The sequence below is a fragment of the Lactuca virosa genome, chromosome 1 (genome assembly GCF_052849685.1).
Source record: "Lactuca virosa cultivar CGN04683 chromosome 1, Lactuca_virosa_CGN04683_v6, whole genome shotgun sequence".
Classification (NCBI taxonomy): domain Eukaryota; kingdom Viridiplantae; phylum Streptophyta; class Magnoliopsida; order Asterales; family Asteraceae; genus Lactuca; species Lactuca virosa.
The window spans coordinates 262,490,050-262,507,049 of record NC_136426.1 but is presented as its reverse complement, the minus strand read 5'-3'; the positions used below and the strand labels follow the sequence as shown (position 1 = coordinate 262,507,049).

Below are 17,000 nucleotides of genomic sequence, written 5' to 3'. Positions count from 1 at the left end.
GCGGAGGCCACCCGAGCATAGAAAAAGCAAGAAAGAAAAAAAAAAAAAAAAAAACCGCACGTAAAATCTAAAAAAACGCAAACGGACAACGAAAAAGGGGGGTGCAACACGAGGACTTCCCAGGGGGTCACCTATCCTAGTACTACTCTCGCCCAAGCACGCTTAACTGCGGAGTTCTGATGGGATCCGGTGCATTAGTGCTGGTATGATCGCACCCGAAATACTATCCATGCTTATTGCTTGTATGTCTTAATAGACGCAGAACCTCCTTTGTTTTCGTACGCGAGGCGTGGAACCCACGTGACCGATCGGCTCCGTTCCAAAAATTCGAAAACCATCAACCATGAAGCGGAGGCCACCCGAGCATAGAAATAGCAAGAAAGAAAAAAAACAAAAAAAACCGCACGTAAAATCTAAAAAAATGCAAACGGACAACGAAAAAGGGGGGGTGCAACACGAGGACTTCCCAGGGGGTCACCCATCCTAGTACTACTCTCGCCCAAGCACGCTTAACTGCGGAGTTCTGATGGGATCCGGTGCATTAGTGCTGGTATGATCGCACCCGAAATACTATCCATGCTTATTGCTTGTATGTCTTAAAAGACGCAGAACCTCCTTTGTTTTCGTACGCGAGGCGTGGGACCCACGTGACCGATCGGCTCCGTTCCAAAAATACGAAGACCATGAACCATGAAGCGCAGGCCACCCGAGCATAGAAATAGCAAGAAAGAAAAAAAAACAAAAAAAAACCGCACGTAAAATCTAAAAAAACGCAAACGGACAACGAAAAAGGGGGGTGCAACACGAGGACTTCCCAGGGGGTCACCTATCCTAGTACTACTCTCGCCCAAGCACGCTTAACTGCGGAGTTCTGATGGGATCCGGTGCATTAGTGCTGGTATGATCGCACCCGAAATACTATCCATGCTTATTGCTTGTATGTCTTAAAAGACGCAGAACCTCCTTTGTTTTCGTACGCGAGGCGTGGAACCCACGTGACCGATCGGCTCCGTTCCAAAAATTCGAAAACCATCAACCATGAAGCGGAGGCCACCCGAGCATAGAAATAGCAAGAAAGAAAAAAAACAAAAAAAACCGCACGTAAAATCTAAAAAAATGCAAACGGACAACGAAAAAGGGGGGGTGCAACACGAGGACTTCCCAGGGGGTCACCCATCCTAGTACTACTCTCGCCCAAGCACGCTTAACTGCGGAGTTCTGATGGGATCCGGTGCATTAGTGCTGGTATGATCGCACCCGAAATACTATCCATGCTTATTGCTTGTATGTCTTAAAAGACGCAGAACCTCCTTTGTTTTCGTACGCGAGGCGTGGGACCCACGTGACCGATCGGCTCCGTTCCAAAAATACGAAGACCATGAACCATGAAGCGCAGGCCACCCGAGCATAGAAATAGCAAGAAAGAAAAAAAACAAAAAAAAACCGCACGTAAAATCTAAAAAAACGCAAACGGACAACGAAAAAGGGGGGTGCAACACGAGGACTTCCCAGGGGGTCACCCATCCTAGTACTACTCTCGCCCAAGCACGCTTAACTGCGGAGTTCTGATGGGATCCGGTGCATTAGTGCTGGTATGATCGCACCCGAAATACTATCCATGCTTATTGCTTGTATGTCTTAAAAGACGCAGAACCTCCTTTGTTTTCGTACGCGAGGCGTGGGACCCACGTGACCGATCAGCTCCGTTCCAAAAATACGAAGACCATCAACCATGAAGCGGAGGCCACCCGAGCATAGAAATAGCAAGAAAGAAAAAAAACAAAAAAAAACCGCACGTAAAATCTAAAAAAACGCAAACGGACAACGAAAAAGGGGGGTGCAACACGAGGACTTCCCATGGGTCACCCATCCTAGTACTACTCTCGCCCAAGCACGCTTAACTGCGGAGTTCCGATGGGATCCGGTGCATTAGTGCTGGTATGATCGCACCCGAAATACTGTCCATGCTTATTGCTTGTATGTCTTAAAAGACACAGAACCTCCTTTGTTTTCGTACGCGAGGCGTGGGACCCACGTGACCGATCGGCTCCGTTCCAAAAATACGAAGACCATGAACCATGAAACGGAGGCCACCCGAGCATAGAAATAGCAAGAAAAAAAAAACAAAAAAAACCGCACGTAAAATCTAAAAAAACGCAAACGGACAACGAAAAAGGGGGGTGCAACACGAGGACTTCCCAGGGGGTCACCCATCCTAGTACTACTCTCGCCCAAGCACGCTTAACTGCGAAGTTCTGATGGGTTCTGGTGCATTAGTGCTGGTATGATCGCACCCGAAATACTATCCATGCTTATTGCTTGTATGTCTTAAAAGACACAGAACCTCCTTTGTTTTTGTACGCGAGGCGTGGAACCCACGTGAACGATCGGCTCCGTTCCAAAAATACGAAAACCATCAACCATGAAGCGGAGGCCACCCGAGCATAGAAATAGCAAGAAAGAAAAAAAACAAAAAAAAAACCGCACGTAAAATCTAAAAAAACGCAAACGGACAACGAAAAAGGGGGGTGCAACACGAGGACTTCCCAGGGGGTCACCTATCCTAGTACTACTCTCGCCCAAGCACGCTTAACTGCGGAGTTCTGATGGGATCCGGTGCATTAGTGCTGGTATGATCGCACCCGAAATACTATCCATGCTTATTGCTTGTATGTCTTAAAAGACGCAGAACCTCCTTTGTTTTCGTACGCGAGGCGTGGAACCCACGTGACCGATCGGCTCCGTTCCAAAAATTCGAAAACCATCAACCATGAAGCGGAGGCCACCCGAGCATAGAAATAGCAAGAAAGAAAAAAAACAAAAAAAAACCGCACGTAAAATCTAAAAAAACGCAAAGGGACAACGAAAAAGGGGTGTGCAACACGAGGACTTCCCAGGGGGTCACCCATCCTAGTACTACTCTCGCCCAAGCACGCTTAACTGCGGAGTTCTGATGGGATCCGGTGCATTAGTGCTGGTATGATCGCACCCGAAATACTATCCATGCTTATTGCTTTTATGTCTTAAAAGACGCAGAACCTCCTTTGTTTTCGTACGCGAGGCGTGGGACCCACGTGACCGATCGGCTCCGTTCCAAAAATACGAAAACCATCAACCATGAAGCGGTGGCCACCCGAGCATAGAAATAGCAAGAAAGAAAACAAAAAAAAACCGCACGTAAAATCTTAAAAAACGCAAACAGGCAACGAAAAAGGGGGGGTGCAACACGAGGACTTCCCAGGGGGTCACCCATCCTAGTACTACTCTCGCCCAAGCACGCTTAACTGCGGAGTTCTGATTGGATCCGGTGCATTAGTGCTGGTATGATAGCACCCGAAATACTATCCATGTTTATTGCTTTTATGTCTTAAAATACGCAGAACCTCCTTTGTTTTCGTACGCGAGGCGTGGGACCCACGTGACCGATCGGCTCCGTTCCAAAAATACGAAAACCATCAACCATGAAGCGGAGGCCACCCGAGCATAGAAATAGCAAGAAAGAAAAAAAACCGCACGTAAAATCTTAAAAAACGCAAACGGACAACGAAAAAGGGGGGTGCAACACGAGGACTTCCTAGGGGGTCACCCATCCTAGTACTAATCTCGCCCAAGCACGCTTAACTGCGGAGTTCTGATGGGATCCGGTGCATTAGTGCTGGTATGATCGCACCCGAAATACTATCCATGCTTATTGCTTGTATGTCTTAAAAGACGCAGAACCTCCTTTGTTTTCGTACGCGAGGCGTGGGACCCACGTGACCGATCAGCTCCGTTCCAAAAATACGAAGACCATCAACCATGAAGCGGAGGCCAGCCGAGCATAGAAATAGCAAGAAAGAAAAAAAAACAAAAAAAAACCGCACGTAAAATCTAAAAAAACGCAAACGGACAACGAAAAAGGGGGGTGCAACACGAGGACTTCCCATGGGGTCACCCATCCTAGTACTACTCTCACCCAAGCACGCTTAACTGCGGAGTTCTGATGGGATCCGGTGCATTAGTGCTGGTATGATCGCACCCGAAATACTGTCCATGCTTGTTGCTTGTATGTCTTAAAAGACACAGAACCTCCTTTGTTTTCGTACGCGAGGCGTGGGACCCACGTGACCGATCGGCTCCGTTCCAAAAATACGAAGACCATGAACCATGAAACGGAGGCCACCCGAGCATAGAAATAGCAAGAAAAAAAAAACAAAAAAAAACCGCACGTAAAATCTAAAAAAACGCAAACGGACAACGAAAAAACAGGGGTGCAACACGAGGACTTCCCAGGGGGTCACCCATCCTAGTACTACTCTCGCCCAAGCACGCTTAACTGCGGAGTTCTGATGGGATCCGGTGCATTAGTGGTGGTATGATCGCACCCGAAATACTATCCATGCTTATTGCTTTTATGTCTTAAAAGACGCAGAACCTCCTTTGTTTTCGTACGCGAGGCGTGGAACCCACGTGACCGATCGGCTCCGTTCCAAAAATACGAAAACCATCAACCATGAAGCGGAGGCCACCCGAGCATAGAAATAGCAAGAAAGAAAAAAAACAAAAAAAACCGCACGTAAAATCTAAAAAAACGCAAACGGACAACGAAAAAGGGGGGTGCAACACGAGGACTTCCCATGGGGTCACCCATCCTAGTACTACTCCCGCCCAAGCACGCTTAACTGCGAAGTTCTGATGGGATCCGGTGCATTAGTGCTGGTATGATCGCACCCGAAATACTGTCCATGCTTATTGCTTGTATGTCTTAAAAGACACAGAACCTCCTTTGTTTTCGTACGCGAGGCGTGGGACCCACGTGACCGATCGGCTCCGTTCCAAAAATACGAAGACCATGAACCATGAAACGGAGGCCACCCGAGCATAGAAATAGCAAGAAAAAAAAAACAAAAAAAAACCGCACGTAAAATCTAAAAAAACGCAAACGGACAACGAAAAAGGGGGGTGCAACACGAGGACTTCCCAGGGGGTCACCCATCCTAGTACTACTCTCGCCCAAGCACGCTTAACTGCGGAGTTCTGATGGGATCCGGTGCATTAGTGCTGGTATGATCGCACCCGAAATACTATCCATGCTTATTGCTTTTATGTCTTAAAAGACGCAGAACCTCCTTTGTTTTCGTACGCGAGTCGTGGGACCCACGTAACCGATCGGCTCCGTTCCAAAAATACGAAAACCATCAACCATGAAGCGGTGGCCACCCGAGCATAGAAATAGCAAGAAAGAAAACAAAAAAAACCGCACGTAAAATCTTAAAAAACGCAAACAGGCAACGAAAGAGGGGGGGTGCAACACGAGGACTTCCCAGGGGTCACCCATCCTAGTACTACTCTCGCCCAAGCACGCTTAACTGCGGAGTTCTGATGGGATCCGGTGCATTAGTGCTGGTATGATCGCACCCGAAATACTATCCATGCTTATTGCTTTTATGTCTTAAAAGACGCAGAACCTCCTTTGTTTTCGTACGCGAGGCGTGGGACCCACGTGACCGATCGGCTCCGTTCCAAAAATACGAAAACCATCAACCATGAAGCGGTGGCCACCCGAGCATAGAAATAGCAAGAGAGAAAACAAAAAAAACCGCACATAAAATCTAAAAAAACGCAAACGGGCAACGAAAAAGGGGGGGGGTGCAACACGAGGACTTCCCAGGGGGTCACCCATCCTAGTACTACTCCCGCCCAAGCACGCTTAACTGCGGAGTTCTAATGGGATCCGGTGCATTAGTGCTGGTATGATAGCACCCGAAATACTATCCATGCTTATTGCTTTTATGTCTTAAAAGACGCAGAACCTCCTTTGTTTTCGTACGCGAGGCGTGGGACCCACGTGACCGATCGGCTCCGTTCCAAAAATACGAAAACCATCAACCATGAAGCGGAGGCCACCCGAGAATAGAAATAGCAAGAAAGAAAAAAAACCGCACGTAAAATCTAAAAAAACGCAAACGGACAACGAAAAAGGGGGGTGCAACACGAGGACTTCCCAGGGGGTCACCCATCCTAGTACTACTCTCGCCCAAGCACGCTTAACTGCGGAGTTCTGATGGGATCCGGTGCATTAGTGCTGGTATGATCGCACCCGAAATACTATCCATGCTTATTGCTTGTATGTCTTAAAAGACGCAGAACCTCCTTTGTTTTCGTACACGAGGCGTGGGACCCACGTGACCGATCAGCTCCGTTCCAAAAATACGAAGACCATCAACCATGAAGCGGAGGCCACCCGAGCATAGAAATAGCAAGAAAGAAAAAAAAACAAAAAAAAACCGCACGTAAAATCTAAAAAAACGCAAACGGACAACGAAAAAGGGGGGTGCAACACGAGGACTTCCCATGGGTCACCCATCCTAGTACTACTCTCGCCCAAGCACGCTTAACTGCGGAGTTCTGATGGGATCCGGTGCATTAGTGCTGGTATGATCGCACCCGAAATACTGTCCATGCTTATTGCTTGTATGTCTTAAAAGACACAGAACCTCCTTTGTTTTCGTACGCGAGGCGTGGGACCCACGTGACCGATCGGCTCCGTTCCAAAAATACGAAGACCATGAACCATGAAACGGAGGCCACCCGAGCATAGAAATAGCAAGAAAAAAAAAAACAAAAAAAACCGCACGTAAAATCTAAAAAAACGCAAACGGACAACGAAAAAGGGGGGTGCAACACGAGGACTTCCCAGGGGGTCACCCATCCTAGTACTACTCTCGCCCAAGCACGCTTAACTGCGAAGTTCTGATGGGATCTGGTGCATTAGTGCTGGTATGATCGCACCCGAAATACTATCCATGCTTATTGCTTGTATGTCTTAAAAGACGCAGAACCTCCTTTGTTTTTGTACGCGAGGCGTGGAACCCACGTGAACGATCGGCTCCGTTCCAAAAATACGAAAACCATCAACCATGAAGCGGAGGCCACCCGAGCATAGAAATAGCAAGAAAGAAAAAAAACAAAAAAAAAACCGCACGTAAAATCTAAAAAAACGCAAACGGACAACGAAAAAGGGGGGTGCAACACGAGGACTTCCCAGGGGGTCACCTATCCTAGTACTACTCTCGCCCAAGCACGCTTAACTGCGGAGTTCTGATGGGATCCGGTGCATTAGTGCTGGTATGATCGCACCCGAAATACTATCCATGCTTATTGCTTGTATGTCTTAAAAGACGCAGAACCTCCTTTGTTTTCGTACGCGAGGCGTGGAACCCACGTGACCGATCGGCTCCGTTCCAAAAATTCGAAAACCATCAACCATGAAGCGGAGGCCACCCGAGCATAGAAATAGCAAGAAAGAAAAAAAACAAAAAAAAACCGCACGTAAAATCTAAAAAAACGCAAACGGACAACGAAAAAGGGGTGTGCAACACGAGGACTTCCCAGGGGGTCACCCATCCTAGTACTACTCTCGCCCAAGCACGCTTAACTGCGGAGTTCTGATGGGATCCGGTGCATTAGTGCTGGTATGATCGCACCCGAAATACTATCCATGCTTATTGCTTTTATGTCTTAAAAGACGCAGAACCTCCTTTGTTTTCGTACGCGAGGCGTGGGACCCACGTGACCGATCGGCTCCGTTCCAAAAATACGAAAACCATCAACCATGAAGCGGAGGCCACCCGAGCATAGAAATAGCAAGAAAGAAAAAAAAACTGCACGTAAAATCTAAAAAAACGCAAACGGACAACGAAAAAGGGGGGTGCAACACGAGGACTTCCCAGGGGGTCACCCATCCTAGTACTACTCTCGCCCAAGCACGCTTAACTGCGGAGTTCTGATGGGATCCGGTGCATTAGTGCTGGTATGATCGCACCCGAAATACTATCCATGCTTATTGCTTGTATGTCTTAAAAGACGCAGAACCTCCTTTGTTTTCGTACACGAGGCGTGGGACCCACGTGACCGATCAGCTCCGTTCCAAAAATACGAAGACCATCAACCATGAAGCGGAGGCCACCCGAGCATAGAAATAGCAAGAAAGAAAAAAAAACAAAAAAAACCGCACGTAAAATCTAAAAAAACGCAAACGGACAACGAAAAAGGGGGGTGCAACACGAGGACTTCCCATGGGTCACCCATCCTAGTACTACTCTCGCCCAAGCACGCTTAACTGCGGAGTTCTGATGGGATCCGGTGCATTAGTGCTGGTATGATCGCACCCGAAATACTGTCCATGCTTATTGCTTGTATGTCTTAAAAGACACAGAACCTCCTTTGTTTTCGTACGCGAGGCGTGGGACCCACGTGACCGATCGGCTCCGTTCCAAAAATACGAAGACCATGAACCATGAAACGGAGGCCACCCGAGCATAGAAATAGCAAGAAAAAAAAACAAAAAAAACAGCACGTAAAATCTAAAAAAACGCAAACGGACAACGAAAAAGGGGGGTGCAACACGAGGACTTCCCAGGGGGTCACCCATCCTAGTACTACTCTCGCCCAAGCACGCTTAACTGCGAAGTTCTGATGGGATCTGGTGCATTAGTGCTGGTATGATCGCACCCGAAATACTATCCATGCTTATTGCTTGTATGTCTTAAAAGACGCAGAACCTCCTTTGTTTTTGTACGCGAGGCGTGGAACCCACGTGAACGATCGGCTCCGTTCCAAAAATACGAAAACCATCAACCATGAAGCGGAGGCCACCCGAGCATAGAAATAGCAAGAAAGAAAAAAAACAAAAAAAAAACCGCACGTAAAATCTAAAAAAACGCAAACGGACAACGAAAAAGGGGGGTGCAACACGAGGACTTCCCAGGGGGTCACCTATCCTAGTACTACTCTCGCCCAAGCACGCTTAACTGCGGAGTTCTGATGGGATCCGGTGCATTAGTGCTGGTATGATCGCACCCGAAATACTATCCATGCTTATTGCTTGTATGTCTTAAAAGACGCAGAACCTCCTTTGTTTTCGTACGCGAGCCGTGGAACCCACGTGACCGATCGGCTCCGTTCCAAAAATTCGAAAACCATCAACCATGAAGCGGAGGCCACCCGAGCATAGAAATAGCAAGAAAGAAAAAAAAACAAAAAAAAACCGCACGTAAAATCTAAAAAAACGCAAACGGACAACGAAAAAGGGGTGTGCAACACGAGGACTTCCCAGGGGGTCACCCATACTAGTACTACTCTCGCCCAAGCACGCTTAACTGCGGAGTTCTGATGGGATCCGGTGCATTAGTGCTGGTATGATCGCACCCGAAATACTATCCATGCTTATTGCTTGTATGTCTTAAAAGACGCAGAACCTCCTTTGTTTTCGTACACGAGGCGTGGGACCCACGTGACCGATCAGCTCCGTTCCAAAAATACGAAGACCATCAACCATGAAGCGGAGGCCATCCGAGCATAGAAATAGCAAGAAAGAAAAAAAAACAAAAAAAAACCGCACGTAAAATCTAAAAAAACGCAAACGGACAACGAAAAAGGGGGGTGCAACACGAGGACTTCCCATGGGTCACCCATCCTAGTACTACTCTCGCCCAAGCACGCTTAACTGCGGAGTTCTGATGGGATCCGGTGCATTAGTGCTGGTATGATCGCACCCGAAATACTGTCCATGCTTATTGTTTGTATGTCTTAAAAGACACAGAACCTCCTTTGTTTTCGTACGCGAGGCGTGGGACCCACGTGACCGATCGGCTCCGTTCCAAAAATACGAAGACCATGAACCATGAAACGGAGGCCACCCGAGCATAGAAATAGCAAGAAAAAAAAAACAAAAAAAACCGCACGTAAAATCTAAAAAAACGCAAACGGACAACGAAAAAGGGGGGTGCAACACGAGGACTTCCCAGGGGGTCACCCATCCTAGTACTTTTCTCGCCCAAGCACGCTTAACTGCGAAGTTCTGATGGGATCCGGTGCATTAGTGCTGGTATGATCGCACCCGAAATACTATCCATGCTTATTGCTTGTATGTCTTAAAAGACGCAGAACCTCCTTTGTTTTCGTACGCGAGGCGTGGGACCCACGTGACCGATCAGCTCCGTTCCAAAAATACGAAGACCATCAACCATGAAGCGGAGGCCAGCCGAGCATAGAAATAGCAAGAAAGAAAAAAAAAACAAAAAAAAACCGCACGTAAAATCTAAAAAAACGCAAACGGACAACGAAAAAGGGGGGTGCAACACGAGGACTTCCCATGGGGTCACCCATCCTAGTACTACTCTCACCCAAGCACGCTTAACTGCGGAGTTCTGATGGGATCCGGTGCATTAGTGCTGGTATGATCGCACCCGAAATACTGTCCATGCTTGTTGCTTGTATGTCTTAAAAGACACAGAACCTCCTTTGTTTTCGTACGCGAGGCGTGGGACCCACGTGACCGATCGGCTCCGTTCCAAAAATACGAAGACCATGAACCATGAAACGGAGGCCACCCGAGCATAGAAATAGCAAGAAAAAAAAAACAAAAAAAAACCGCACGTAAAATCTAAAAAAACGCAAACGGACAACGAAAAAACGGGGGTGCAACACGAGGACTTCCCAGGGGGTCACCCATCCTAGTACTACTCTCGCCCAAGCACGCTTAACTGCGGAGTTCTGATGGGATCCGGTGCATTAGTGCTGGTATGATCGCACCCGAAATACTATCCATGCTTATTGCTTTTATGTCTTAAAAGACGCAGAACCTCCTTTGTTTTCGTACGCGAGGCGTGGAACCCACGTGACCGATCGGCTCCGTTCCAAAAATACGAAAACCATCAACCATGAAGCGGAGGTCACCCGAGCATAGAAATAGCAAGAAAGAAAAAAAAACAAAAAAAACCGCACGTAAAATCTAAAAAAACGCAAACGGACAACGAAAAAGGGGGGTGCAACACGAGGACTTCCCATGGGGTCACCCATCCTAGTACTACTCCCGCCCAAGCACGCTTAACTGCGGAGTTCTGATGGGATCCGGTGCATTAGTGCTGGCATGATCGCACCCGAAATACTGTCCATGCTTATTGCTTGTATGTCTTAAAAGACACAGAACCTCCTTTGTTTTCGTACGCGAGGCGTGGGACCCACGTGACCGATCGGCTCCGTTCCAAAAATACGAAGACCATGAACCATGAAACGGAGGCCACCCGAGCATAGAAATAGCAAGAAAAAAAAAACAAAAAAAAACCGCACGTAAAATCTAAAAAAACGCAAACGGACAACGAAAAAGGGGGGTGCAACACGAGGACTTCCCAGGGGGTCACCCATCCTAGTACTACTCTCGCCCAAGCACGCTTAACTGCGGAGTTCTGATGGGATCCGGTGCATTAGTGCTGGTATGATCACACCCGAAATACTATCCATGCTTATTGCTTTTATGTCTTAAAAGACGCAGAACCTCCTTTGTTTTCGTACGCGAGGCGTGGGACCCACGTAACCGATCGGCTCCGTTCCAAAAATACGAAAACCATCAACCATGAAGCGGTGGCCACCCGAGCATAGAAATAGCAAGAGAGAAAACAAAAAAAACCGCACGTAAAATCTAAAAAAACGCAAACGGGCAACGAAAAAGGGGGGGGTGCAACACGAGGACTTCCCAGGGGGTCACCCATCCTAGTACTACTCCCGCCCAAGCACGCTTAACTGCGGAGTTCTGATGGGATCCGGTGCATTAGTGCTGGTATGATCGCACCCGAAATACTATCCATGCTTATTGCTTTTATGTCTTAAAAGACGCAGAACCTCCTTTGTTTTCGTACGCGAGGCGTGGGACCCACGTGACCGATCGGCTCCGTTCCAAAAATACGAAAACCATCAACCATGAAGCGGAGGCCACCCGAGCATAGAAATAGCAAGAAAGAAAAAAAAACCGCACGTAAAATCTAAAAAAACGCAAACGGACAACGAAAAAGGGGGGTGCAACACGAGGACTTCCCAGGGGGTCACCCATCCTAGTACTACTCTCGCCCAAGCACGCTTAACTGCGGAGTTCTGATGGGATCCGGTGCATTAGTGCTGGTATGATCGCACCCGAAATACTATCCATGCTTATTGCTTGTATGTCTTAAAAGACGCAGAACCTCCTTTGTTTTCGTACACGAGGCGTGGGACCCACGTGACCGATCAGCTCCGTTCCAAAAATACGAAGACCATCAACCATGAAGCGGAGGCCACCCGAGCATAGAAATAGCAAGAAAGAAAAAAAAACAAAAAAAACCGCACGTAAAATCTAAAAAAACGCAAACGGACAACGAAAAAGGGGGGTGCAACACGAGGACTTCCCATGGGTCACCCATCCTAGTACTACTCTCGCCCAAGCACGCTTAACTGCGGAGTTCTGATGGGATCCGGTGCATTAGTGCTGGTATGATCGCACCCGAAATACTGTCCATGCTTATTGCTTGTATGTCTTAAAAGACACAGAACCTCCTTTGTTTTCGTACGCGAGGCGTGGGACCCACGTGACCGATCGGCTCCGTTCCAAAAATACGAAGACCATGAACCATGAAACGGAGGCCACCCGAGCATAGAAATAGCAAGAAAAAAAAAACAAAAAAAACCGCACGTAAAATCTAAAAAAACGCAAACGGACAACGAAAAAGGGGGGTGCAACACGAGGACTTCCCAGGGGGTCACCCATCCTAGTACTACTCTCGCCCAAGCACGCTTAACTGCGAAGTTCTGATGGGATCTGGTGCATTAGTGCTGGTATGATCGCACCCGAAATACTATCCATGCTTATTGCTTGTATGTCTTAAAAGACGCAGAACCTCCTTTGTTTTTGTACGCGAGGCGTGGAACCCACGTGAACGATCGGCTCCGTTCCAAAAATACGAAAACCATCAACCATGAAGCGGAGGCCACCCGATCATAGAAATAGCAAGAAAGAAAAAAAAACAAAAAAAAAACCGCACGTAAAATCTAAAAAAACGCAAACGGACAACGAAAAAGGGGGGTGCAACACGAGGACTTCCCAGGGGGTCACCTATCCTAGTACTACTCTCGCCCAAGCACGCTTAACTGCGGAGTTCTGATGGGATCCGGTGCATTAGTGCTGGTATGATCGCACCCGAAATACTATCCATGCTTATTGCTTGTATGTCTTAAAAGACGCAGAACCTCCTTTGTTTTCGTACGCGAGGCGTGGAACCCACGTGACCGATCGGCTCCGTTCCAAAAATTCGAAAACCATCAACCATGAAGCGGAGGCCACCCGAGCATAGAAATAGCAAGAAAGAAAAAAAAACAAAAAAAAACCGCACGTAAAATCTAAAAAAACGCAAACGGACAACGAAAAAGGGGGGTGCAACACGAGGACTTCCCAGGGGGTCACCCATCCTAGTACTACTCTCGCCTAAGCACGCTTAACTGCGGAGTTCTGATGGGATCCGGTGCATTAGTGCTGGTATGATCGCACCCGAAATACTATCCATGCTTATTGCTTGTATGTCTTAAAAGACGCAGAACCTCCTTTGTTTTCGTACACGAGGCGTGGGACCCACGTGACCGATCAGCTCCGTTCCAAAAATACGAAGACCATCAACCATGAAGCGGAGGCCACCCGAGCATAGAAATAGCAAAAAAGAAAAAAAAACAAAAAAAAACCGCACGTAAAATCTAAAAAAACGCAAACGGACAACGAAAAAGGGGGGTGCAACACGAGGACTTCCCATGGGTCACCCATCCTAGTACTACTCTCGCCCAAGCACGCTTAACTGCGGAGTTCTGATGGGATCCGGTGCATTAGTGCTGGTATGATCGCACCCGAAATACTGTCCATGCTTATTGCTTGTATGTCTTAAAAGACACAGAACCTCCTTTGTTTTCGTACGCGAGGCGTGGGACCCACGTGACCGATCGGCTCCGTTCCAAAAATACGAAGACCATGAACCATGAAACGGAGGCCACCCGAGCATAGAAATAGCAAGAAAAAAAAAACAAAAAAAACCGCACGTAAAATCTAAAAAAACGCAAACGGACAACGAAAAAGGGGGTGCAACACGAGGACTTCCCAGGGGGTCACCCATCCTAGTACTACTCTCGCCCAAGCACGCTTAACTGCGAAGTTCTGATGGGATCTGGTGCATTAGTGCTGGTATGATCGCACCCGAAATACTATCCATGCTTATTGCTTGTATGTCTTAAAAGACGCAGAACCTCCTTTGTTTTTGTACGCGAGGCGTGGAACCCACGTGAACGATCGGCTCCGTTCCAAAAATACGAAAACCATCAACCATGAAGCGGAGGCCACCCGAGCATAGAAATAGCAAGAAAGAAAAAAAAACAAAAAAAAACCGCACGTAAAATCTAAAAAAACGCAAACGGACAACGAAAAAGGGGGGTGCAACACGAGGACTTCCCAGGGGGTCACCTATCCTAGTACTACTCTCGCCCAAGCACGCTTAACTGCGGAGTTCTGATGGGATCCGGTGCATTAGTGCTGGTATGATCGCACCCGAAATACTATCCATGCTTATTGCTTGTATGTCTTAAAAGACGCAGAACCTCCTTTGTTTTCGTACGCGAGGCGTGGAACCCACGTGACCGATCGGCTCCGTTCCAAAAATTCGAAAACCATCAACCATGAAGCGGAGGCCACCCGAGCATAGAAATAGCAAGAAAGAAAAAAAAACAAAAAAAAACCGCACGTAAAATCTAAAAAAACGCAAACGGACAACGAAAAAGGGGGGTGCAACACGAGGACTTCCCAGGGGGTCACCCATCCTAGTACTACTCTCGCCTAAGCACGCTTAACTGCGGAGTTCTGATGGGATCCGGTGCATTAGTGCTGGTATGATCGCACCCGAAATACTATCCATGCTTATTGCTTGTATGTCTTAAAAGACGCAGAACCTCCTTTGTTTTCGTACACGAGGCGTGGGACCCACGTGACCGATCAGCTCCGTTCCAAAAATACGAAGACCATCAACCATGAAGCGGAGGCCACCCGAGCATAGAAATAGCAAAAAAGAAAAAAAAACAAAAAAAAACCGCACGTAAAATCTAAAAAAACGCAAACGGACAACGAAAAAGGGGGGTGCAACACGAGGACTTCCCATGGGTCACCCATCCTAGTACTACTCTCGCCCAAGCACGCTTAACTGCGGAGTTCTGATGGGATCCGGTGCATTAGTGCTGGTATGATCGCACCCGAAATACTGTCCATGCTTATTGCTTGTATGTCTTAAAAGACACAGAACCTCCTTTGTTTTCGTACGCGAGGCGTGGGACCCACGTGACCGATCGGCTCCGTTCCAAAAATACGAAGACCATGAACCATGAAACGGAGGCCACCCGAGCATAGAAATAGCAAGAAAAAAAAAACAAAAAAAACCGCACGTAAAATCTAAAAAAACGCAAACGGACAACGAAAAAGGGGGTGCAACACGAGGACTTCCCAGGGGGTCACCCATCCTAGTACTACTCTCGCCCAAGCACGCTTAACTGCGAAGTTCTGATGGGATCTGGTGCATTAGTGCTGGTATGATCGCACCCGAAATACTATCCATGCTTATTGCTTGTATGTCTTAAAAGACGCAGAACCTCCTTTGTTTTTGTACGCGAGGCGTGGAACCCACGTGAACGATCGGCTCCGTTCCAAAAATACGAAAACCATCAACCATGAAGCGGAGGCCACCCGAGCATAGAAATAGCAAGAAAGAAAAAAAAACAAAAAAAAACCGCACGTAAAATCTAAAAAAACGCAAACGGACAACGAAAAAGGGGGGTGCAACACGAGGACTTCCCAGGGGGTCACCTATCCTAGTACTACTCTCGCCCAAGCACGCTTAACTGCGGAGTTCTGATGGGATCCGGTGCATTAGTGCTGGTATGATCGCACCCGAAATACTATCCATGCTTATTGCTTGTATGTCTTAAAAGACGCAGAACCTCCTTTGTTTTCGTACGCGAGGCGTGGAACCCACGTGACCGATCGGCTCCGTTCCAAAAATTCGAAAACCATCAACCATGAAGCGGAGGCCACCCGAGCATAGAAATAGCAAGAAAGAAAAAAAACAAAAAAAAAACCGCACGTAAAATCTAAAAAATCGCAAACGGACAACGAAAAAGGGGTGTGCAACACGAGGACTTCCCAGGGGGTCACCCATCTTAGTACTACTCTCGCCCAAGCACGCTTAACTGCGGAGTTCTGATGGGATCCGGTGCATTAGTGCTGGTATGATCGCACCCGAAATACTATCCATGCTTATTGCTTTTATGTCTTAAAAGACGCAGAACCTCCTTTGTTTTCGTACGCGAGGCGTGGGACCCACGTGACCGATCGGCTCCGTTCCAAAAATACGAAAACCATCAACCATGAAGCGGTGGCCACCCGAGCATAGAAATAGCAAGAAAGAAAACAAAAAAAAACCGCACGTAAAATCTTAAAAAACGCAAACAGGCAACGAAAAAGGGGGGGTGCAACACGAGGACTTCCCAGGGGGTCACCCATCCTAGTACTACTCTCGCCCAAGCACGCTTAACTGCGGAGTTCTGATTGGATCCGGTGCATTAGTGCTGGTATGATAGCACCCGAAATACTATCCATGTTTATTGCTTTTATGTCTTAAAAGACGCAGAACCTCCTTTGTTTTCGTACGCGAGGCGTGGGACCCACGTGACCGATCGGCTCCGTTCCAAAAATACGAAAACCATCAACCATGAAGCGGAGGCCACCCGAGCATAGAAATAGCAAGAAAGAAAAAAAAACCGCACGTAAAATCTTAAAAAACGTAAACGGACAACGAAAAAGGGGGGTGCAACACGAGGACTTCCTAGGGCGTCACCCATCCTAGTACTACTCTCGCCCAAGCACGCTTAACTGCGGAGTTCTGATGGGATCCGGTGCATTAGTGCTGGTATGATCGCACCCGAAATACTATCCATGCTTATTGCTTGTATGTCTTAAAAGACGCAGAACCTCCTTTGTTTTCGTACGCGAGGCGTGGGACCCACGTGACCGATCGGCTCCGTTCCAAAAATACGAAGACCATGAACAATGAAACGAAGGCCACCCGAGCATAGAAATAGCAAGAAAAAAAAAACAAAAAAAAAAACGCACGTAAAATCTAAAAAAACGC

The 17,000-nt window shown here is 47.6% G+C and overlaps 49 non-coding genes across 49 annotated transcripts; all 49 read right to left on the bottom strand.

The window, feature by feature from the left end:
* Nucleotides 1-98: 98 nt before the first annotated feature.
* LOC145137889 (5S ribosomal RNA) lies at nt 99-217 on the bottom strand. The gene has a single exon (XR_013721274.1). It is a non-coding gene; the product is annotated as a 5S ribosomal RNA (ribosomal RNA).
* Nucleotides 218-445: 228 nt separating this feature from the next.
* LOC145143864 (5S ribosomal RNA) lies at nt 446-564 on the bottom strand. The gene has a single exon (XR_013724894.1). It is a non-coding gene; the product is annotated as a 5S ribosomal RNA (ribosomal RNA).
* Nucleotides 565-793: 229 nt separating this feature from the next.
* LOC145137883 (5S ribosomal RNA) lies at nt 794-912 on the bottom strand. The gene has a single exon (XR_013721273.1). It is a non-coding gene; the product is annotated as a 5S ribosomal RNA (ribosomal RNA).
* Nucleotides 913-1,140: 228 nt separating this feature from the next.
* LOC145143851 (5S ribosomal RNA) lies at nt 1,141-1,259 on the bottom strand. Its single transcript, XR_013724882.1, has one exon. It is a non-coding gene; the product is annotated as a 5S ribosomal RNA (ribosomal RNA).
* Nucleotides 1,260-1,487: 228 nt separating this feature from the next.
* LOC145143839 (5S ribosomal RNA) lies at nt 1,488-1,606 on the bottom strand. The gene has a single exon (XR_013724871.1). It is a non-coding gene; the product is annotated as a 5S ribosomal RNA (ribosomal RNA).
* Nucleotides 1,607-1,834: 228 nt separating this feature from the next.
* On the bottom strand, nt 1,835-1,952 carry LOC145146353 (5S ribosomal RNA). The gene has a single exon (XR_013727301.1). It is a non-coding gene; the product is annotated as a 5S ribosomal RNA (ribosomal RNA).
* Nucleotides 1,953-2,177: 225 nt separating this feature from the next.
* Nucleotides 2,178-2,296, bottom strand: LOC145147734 (5S ribosomal RNA). Its single transcript, XR_013728628.1, has one exon. It is a non-coding gene; the product is annotated as a 5S ribosomal RNA (ribosomal RNA).
* A 229-nt stretch (nt 2,297-2,525) lies between these two features.
* On the bottom strand, nt 2,526-2,644 carry LOC145137877 (5S ribosomal RNA). Its single transcript, XR_013721269.1, has one exon. It is a non-coding gene; the product is annotated as a 5S ribosomal RNA (ribosomal RNA).
* Nucleotides 2,645-2,872: 228 nt separating this feature from the next.
* Nucleotides 2,873-2,991, bottom strand: LOC145155163 (5S ribosomal RNA). Its single transcript, XR_013735617.1, has one exon. It is a non-coding gene; the product is annotated as a 5S ribosomal RNA (ribosomal RNA).
* Nucleotides 2,992-3,216: 225 nt separating this feature from the next.
* Nucleotides 3,217-3,335, bottom strand: LOC145146807 (5S ribosomal RNA). Its single transcript, XR_013727734.1, has one exon. It is a non-coding gene; the product is annotated as a 5S ribosomal RNA (ribosomal RNA).
* A 218-nt stretch (nt 3,336-3,553) lies between these two features.
* LOC145155802 (5S ribosomal RNA) lies at nt 3,554-3,672 on the bottom strand. The gene has a single exon (XR_013736230.1). It is a non-coding gene; the product is annotated as a 5S ribosomal RNA (ribosomal RNA).
* A 229-nt stretch (nt 3,673-3,901) lies between these two features.
* Nucleotides 3,902-4,020, bottom strand: LOC145137550 (5S ribosomal RNA). Its single transcript, XR_013721110.1, has one exon. It is a non-coding gene; the product is annotated as a 5S ribosomal RNA (ribosomal RNA).
* A 227-nt stretch (nt 4,021-4,247) lies between these two features.
* On the bottom strand, nt 4,248-4,366 carry LOC145144599 (5S ribosomal RNA). Its single transcript, XR_013725609.1, has one exon. It is a non-coding gene; the product is annotated as a 5S ribosomal RNA (ribosomal RNA).
* A 227-nt stretch (nt 4,367-4,593) lies between these two features.
* Nucleotides 4,594-4,712, bottom strand: LOC145140558 (5S ribosomal RNA). The gene has a single exon (XR_013722201.1). It is a non-coding gene; the product is annotated as a 5S ribosomal RNA (ribosomal RNA).
* Nucleotides 4,713-4,938: 226 nt separating this feature from the next.
* LOC145143827 (5S ribosomal RNA) lies at nt 4,939-5,057 on the bottom strand. The gene has a single exon (XR_013724860.1). It is a non-coding gene; the product is annotated as a 5S ribosomal RNA (ribosomal RNA).
* A 224-nt stretch (nt 5,058-5,281) lies between these two features.
* On the bottom strand, nt 5,282-5,399 carry LOC145143290 (5S ribosomal RNA). The gene has a single exon (XR_013724338.1). It is a non-coding gene; the product is annotated as a 5S ribosomal RNA (ribosomal RNA).
* A 226-nt stretch (nt 5,400-5,625) lies between these two features.
* Nucleotides 5,626-5,744, bottom strand: LOC145141411 (5S ribosomal RNA). The gene has a single exon (XR_013722639.1). It is a non-coding gene; the product is annotated as a 5S ribosomal RNA (ribosomal RNA).
* Nucleotides 5,745-5,962: 218 nt separating this feature from the next.
* LOC145143815 (5S ribosomal RNA) lies at nt 5,963-6,081 on the bottom strand. Its single transcript, XR_013724849.1, has one exon. It is a non-coding gene; the product is annotated as a 5S ribosomal RNA (ribosomal RNA).
* Nucleotides 6,082-6,310: 229 nt separating this feature from the next.
* On the bottom strand, nt 6,311-6,428 carry LOC145144626 (5S ribosomal RNA). Its single transcript, XR_013725636.1, has one exon. It is a non-coding gene; the product is annotated as a 5S ribosomal RNA (ribosomal RNA).
* Nucleotides 6,429-6,654: 226 nt separating this feature from the next.
* LOC145145383 (5S ribosomal RNA) lies at nt 6,655-6,773 on the bottom strand. Its single transcript, XR_013726359.1, has one exon. It is a non-coding gene; the product is annotated as a 5S ribosomal RNA (ribosomal RNA).
* Nucleotides 6,774-7,002: 229 nt separating this feature from the next.
* On the bottom strand, nt 7,003-7,121 carry LOC145137870 (5S ribosomal RNA). Its single transcript, XR_013721268.1, has one exon. It is a non-coding gene; the product is annotated as a 5S ribosomal RNA (ribosomal RNA).
* A 228-nt stretch (nt 7,122-7,349) lies between these two features.
* LOC145155162 (5S ribosomal RNA) lies at nt 7,350-7,468 on the bottom strand. Its single transcript, XR_013735616.1, has one exon. It is a non-coding gene; the product is annotated as a 5S ribosomal RNA (ribosomal RNA).
* A 219-nt stretch (nt 7,469-7,687) lies between these two features.
* Nucleotides 7,688-7,806, bottom strand: LOC145143803 (5S ribosomal RNA). Its single transcript, XR_013724838.1, has one exon. It is a non-coding gene; the product is annotated as a 5S ribosomal RNA (ribosomal RNA).
* Nucleotides 7,807-8,034: 228 nt separating this feature from the next.
* On the bottom strand, nt 8,035-8,152 carry LOC145144625 (5S ribosomal RNA). The gene has a single exon (XR_013725635.1). It is a non-coding gene; the product is annotated as a 5S ribosomal RNA (ribosomal RNA).
* Nucleotides 8,153-8,376: 224 nt separating this feature from the next.
* LOC145145382 (5S ribosomal RNA) lies at nt 8,377-8,495 on the bottom strand. The gene has a single exon (XR_013726358.1). It is a non-coding gene; the product is annotated as a 5S ribosomal RNA (ribosomal RNA).
* Nucleotides 8,496-8,724: 229 nt separating this feature from the next.
* On the bottom strand, nt 8,725-8,843 carry LOC145137866 (5S ribosomal RNA). The gene has a single exon (XR_013721265.1). It is a non-coding gene; the product is annotated as a 5S ribosomal RNA (ribosomal RNA).
* A 229-nt stretch (nt 8,844-9,072) lies between these two features.
* On the bottom strand, nt 9,073-9,191 carry LOC145144327 (5S ribosomal RNA). Its single transcript, XR_013725339.1, has one exon. It is a non-coding gene; the product is annotated as a 5S ribosomal RNA (ribosomal RNA).
* Nucleotides 9,192-9,420: 229 nt separating this feature from the next.
* LOC145144624 (5S ribosomal RNA) lies at nt 9,421-9,538 on the bottom strand. The gene has a single exon (XR_013725634.1). It is a non-coding gene; the product is annotated as a 5S ribosomal RNA (ribosomal RNA).
* A 225-nt stretch (nt 9,539-9,763) lies between these two features.
* On the bottom strand, nt 9,764-9,882 carry LOC145144899 (5S ribosomal RNA). Its single transcript, XR_013725901.1, has one exon. It is a non-coding gene; the product is annotated as a 5S ribosomal RNA (ribosomal RNA).
* Nucleotides 9,883-10,112: 230 nt separating this feature from the next.
* LOC145137544 (5S ribosomal RNA) lies at nt 10,113-10,231 on the bottom strand. The gene has a single exon (XR_013721109.1). It is a non-coding gene; the product is annotated as a 5S ribosomal RNA (ribosomal RNA).
* Nucleotides 10,232-10,458: 227 nt separating this feature from the next.
* LOC145143792 (5S ribosomal RNA) lies at nt 10,459-10,577 on the bottom strand. The gene has a single exon (XR_013724826.1). It is a non-coding gene; the product is annotated as a 5S ribosomal RNA (ribosomal RNA).
* Nucleotides 10,578-10,805: 228 nt separating this feature from the next.
* LOC145134118 (5S ribosomal RNA) lies at nt 10,806-10,924 on the bottom strand. Its single transcript, XR_013718928.1, has one exon. It is a non-coding gene; the product is annotated as a 5S ribosomal RNA (ribosomal RNA).
* Nucleotides 10,925-11,150: 226 nt separating this feature from the next.
* Nucleotides 11,151-11,269, bottom strand: LOC145153973 (5S ribosomal RNA). Its single transcript, XR_013734462.1, has one exon. It is a non-coding gene; the product is annotated as a 5S ribosomal RNA (ribosomal RNA).
* Nucleotides 11,270-11,494: 225 nt separating this feature from the next.
* On the bottom strand, nt 11,495-11,613 carry LOC145152584 (5S ribosomal RNA). Its single transcript, XR_013733115.1, has one exon. It is a non-coding gene; the product is annotated as a 5S ribosomal RNA (ribosomal RNA).
* Nucleotides 11,614-11,832: 219 nt separating this feature from the next.
* On the bottom strand, nt 11,833-11,951 carry LOC145143781 (5S ribosomal RNA). Its single transcript, XR_013724813.1, has one exon. It is a non-coding gene; the product is annotated as a 5S ribosomal RNA (ribosomal RNA).
* Nucleotides 11,952-12,179: 228 nt separating this feature from the next.
* Nucleotides 12,180-12,297, bottom strand: LOC145144623 (5S ribosomal RNA). Its single transcript, XR_013725633.1, has one exon. It is a non-coding gene; the product is annotated as a 5S ribosomal RNA (ribosomal RNA).
* Nucleotides 12,298-12,522: 225 nt separating this feature from the next.
* On the bottom strand, nt 12,523-12,641 carry LOC145145381 (5S ribosomal RNA). The gene has a single exon (XR_013726357.1). It is a non-coding gene; the product is annotated as a 5S ribosomal RNA (ribosomal RNA).
* A 230-nt stretch (nt 12,642-12,871) lies between these two features.
* On the bottom strand, nt 12,872-12,990 carry LOC145137859 (5S ribosomal RNA). The gene has a single exon (XR_013721254.1). It is a non-coding gene; the product is annotated as a 5S ribosomal RNA (ribosomal RNA).
* Nucleotides 12,991-13,219: 229 nt separating this feature from the next.
* LOC145140181 (5S ribosomal RNA) lies at nt 13,220-13,338 on the bottom strand. The gene has a single exon (XR_013722102.1). It is a non-coding gene; the product is annotated as a 5S ribosomal RNA (ribosomal RNA).
* Nucleotides 13,339-13,567: 229 nt separating this feature from the next.
* On the bottom strand, nt 13,568-13,685 carry LOC145144622 (5S ribosomal RNA). Its single transcript, XR_013725632.1, has one exon. It is a non-coding gene; the product is annotated as a 5S ribosomal RNA (ribosomal RNA).
* Nucleotides 13,686-13,909: 224 nt separating this feature from the next.
* Nucleotides 13,910-14,028, bottom strand: LOC145145380 (5S ribosomal RNA). Its single transcript, XR_013726355.1, has one exon. It is a non-coding gene; the product is annotated as a 5S ribosomal RNA (ribosomal RNA).
* Nucleotides 14,029-14,257: 229 nt separating this feature from the next.
* LOC145137853 (5S ribosomal RNA) lies at nt 14,258-14,376 on the bottom strand. Its single transcript, XR_013721253.1, has one exon. It is a non-coding gene; the product is annotated as a 5S ribosomal RNA (ribosomal RNA).
* A 229-nt stretch (nt 14,377-14,605) lies between these two features.
* LOC145140177 (5S ribosomal RNA) lies at nt 14,606-14,724 on the bottom strand. Its single transcript, XR_013722101.1, has one exon. It is a non-coding gene; the product is annotated as a 5S ribosomal RNA (ribosomal RNA).
* Nucleotides 14,725-14,953: 229 nt separating this feature from the next.
* LOC145144620 (5S ribosomal RNA) lies at nt 14,954-15,071 on the bottom strand. The gene has a single exon (XR_013725630.1). It is a non-coding gene; the product is annotated as a 5S ribosomal RNA (ribosomal RNA).
* Nucleotides 15,072-15,295: 224 nt separating this feature from the next.
* LOC145145378 (5S ribosomal RNA) lies at nt 15,296-15,414 on the bottom strand. Its single transcript, XR_013726353.1, has one exon. It is a non-coding gene; the product is annotated as a 5S ribosomal RNA (ribosomal RNA).
* Nucleotides 15,415-15,643: 229 nt separating this feature from the next.
* LOC145137848 (5S ribosomal RNA) lies at nt 15,644-15,762 on the bottom strand. The gene has a single exon (XR_013721251.1). It is a non-coding gene; the product is annotated as a 5S ribosomal RNA (ribosomal RNA).
* Nucleotides 15,763-15,991: 229 nt separating this feature from the next.
* LOC145136882 (5S ribosomal RNA) lies at nt 15,992-16,110 on the bottom strand. Its single transcript, XR_013720757.1, has one exon. It is a non-coding gene; the product is annotated as a 5S ribosomal RNA (ribosomal RNA).
* Nucleotides 16,111-16,335: 225 nt separating this feature from the next.
* LOC145146806 (5S ribosomal RNA) lies at nt 16,336-16,454 on the bottom strand. Its single transcript, XR_013727733.1, has one exon. It is a non-coding gene; the product is annotated as a 5S ribosomal RNA (ribosomal RNA).
* A 219-nt stretch (nt 16,455-16,673) lies between these two features.
* On the bottom strand, nt 16,674-16,792 carry LOC145146853 (5S ribosomal RNA). The gene has a single exon (XR_013727777.1). It is a non-coding gene; the product is annotated as a 5S ribosomal RNA (ribosomal RNA).
* Nucleotides 16,793-17,000: the final 208 nt, after the last annotated feature.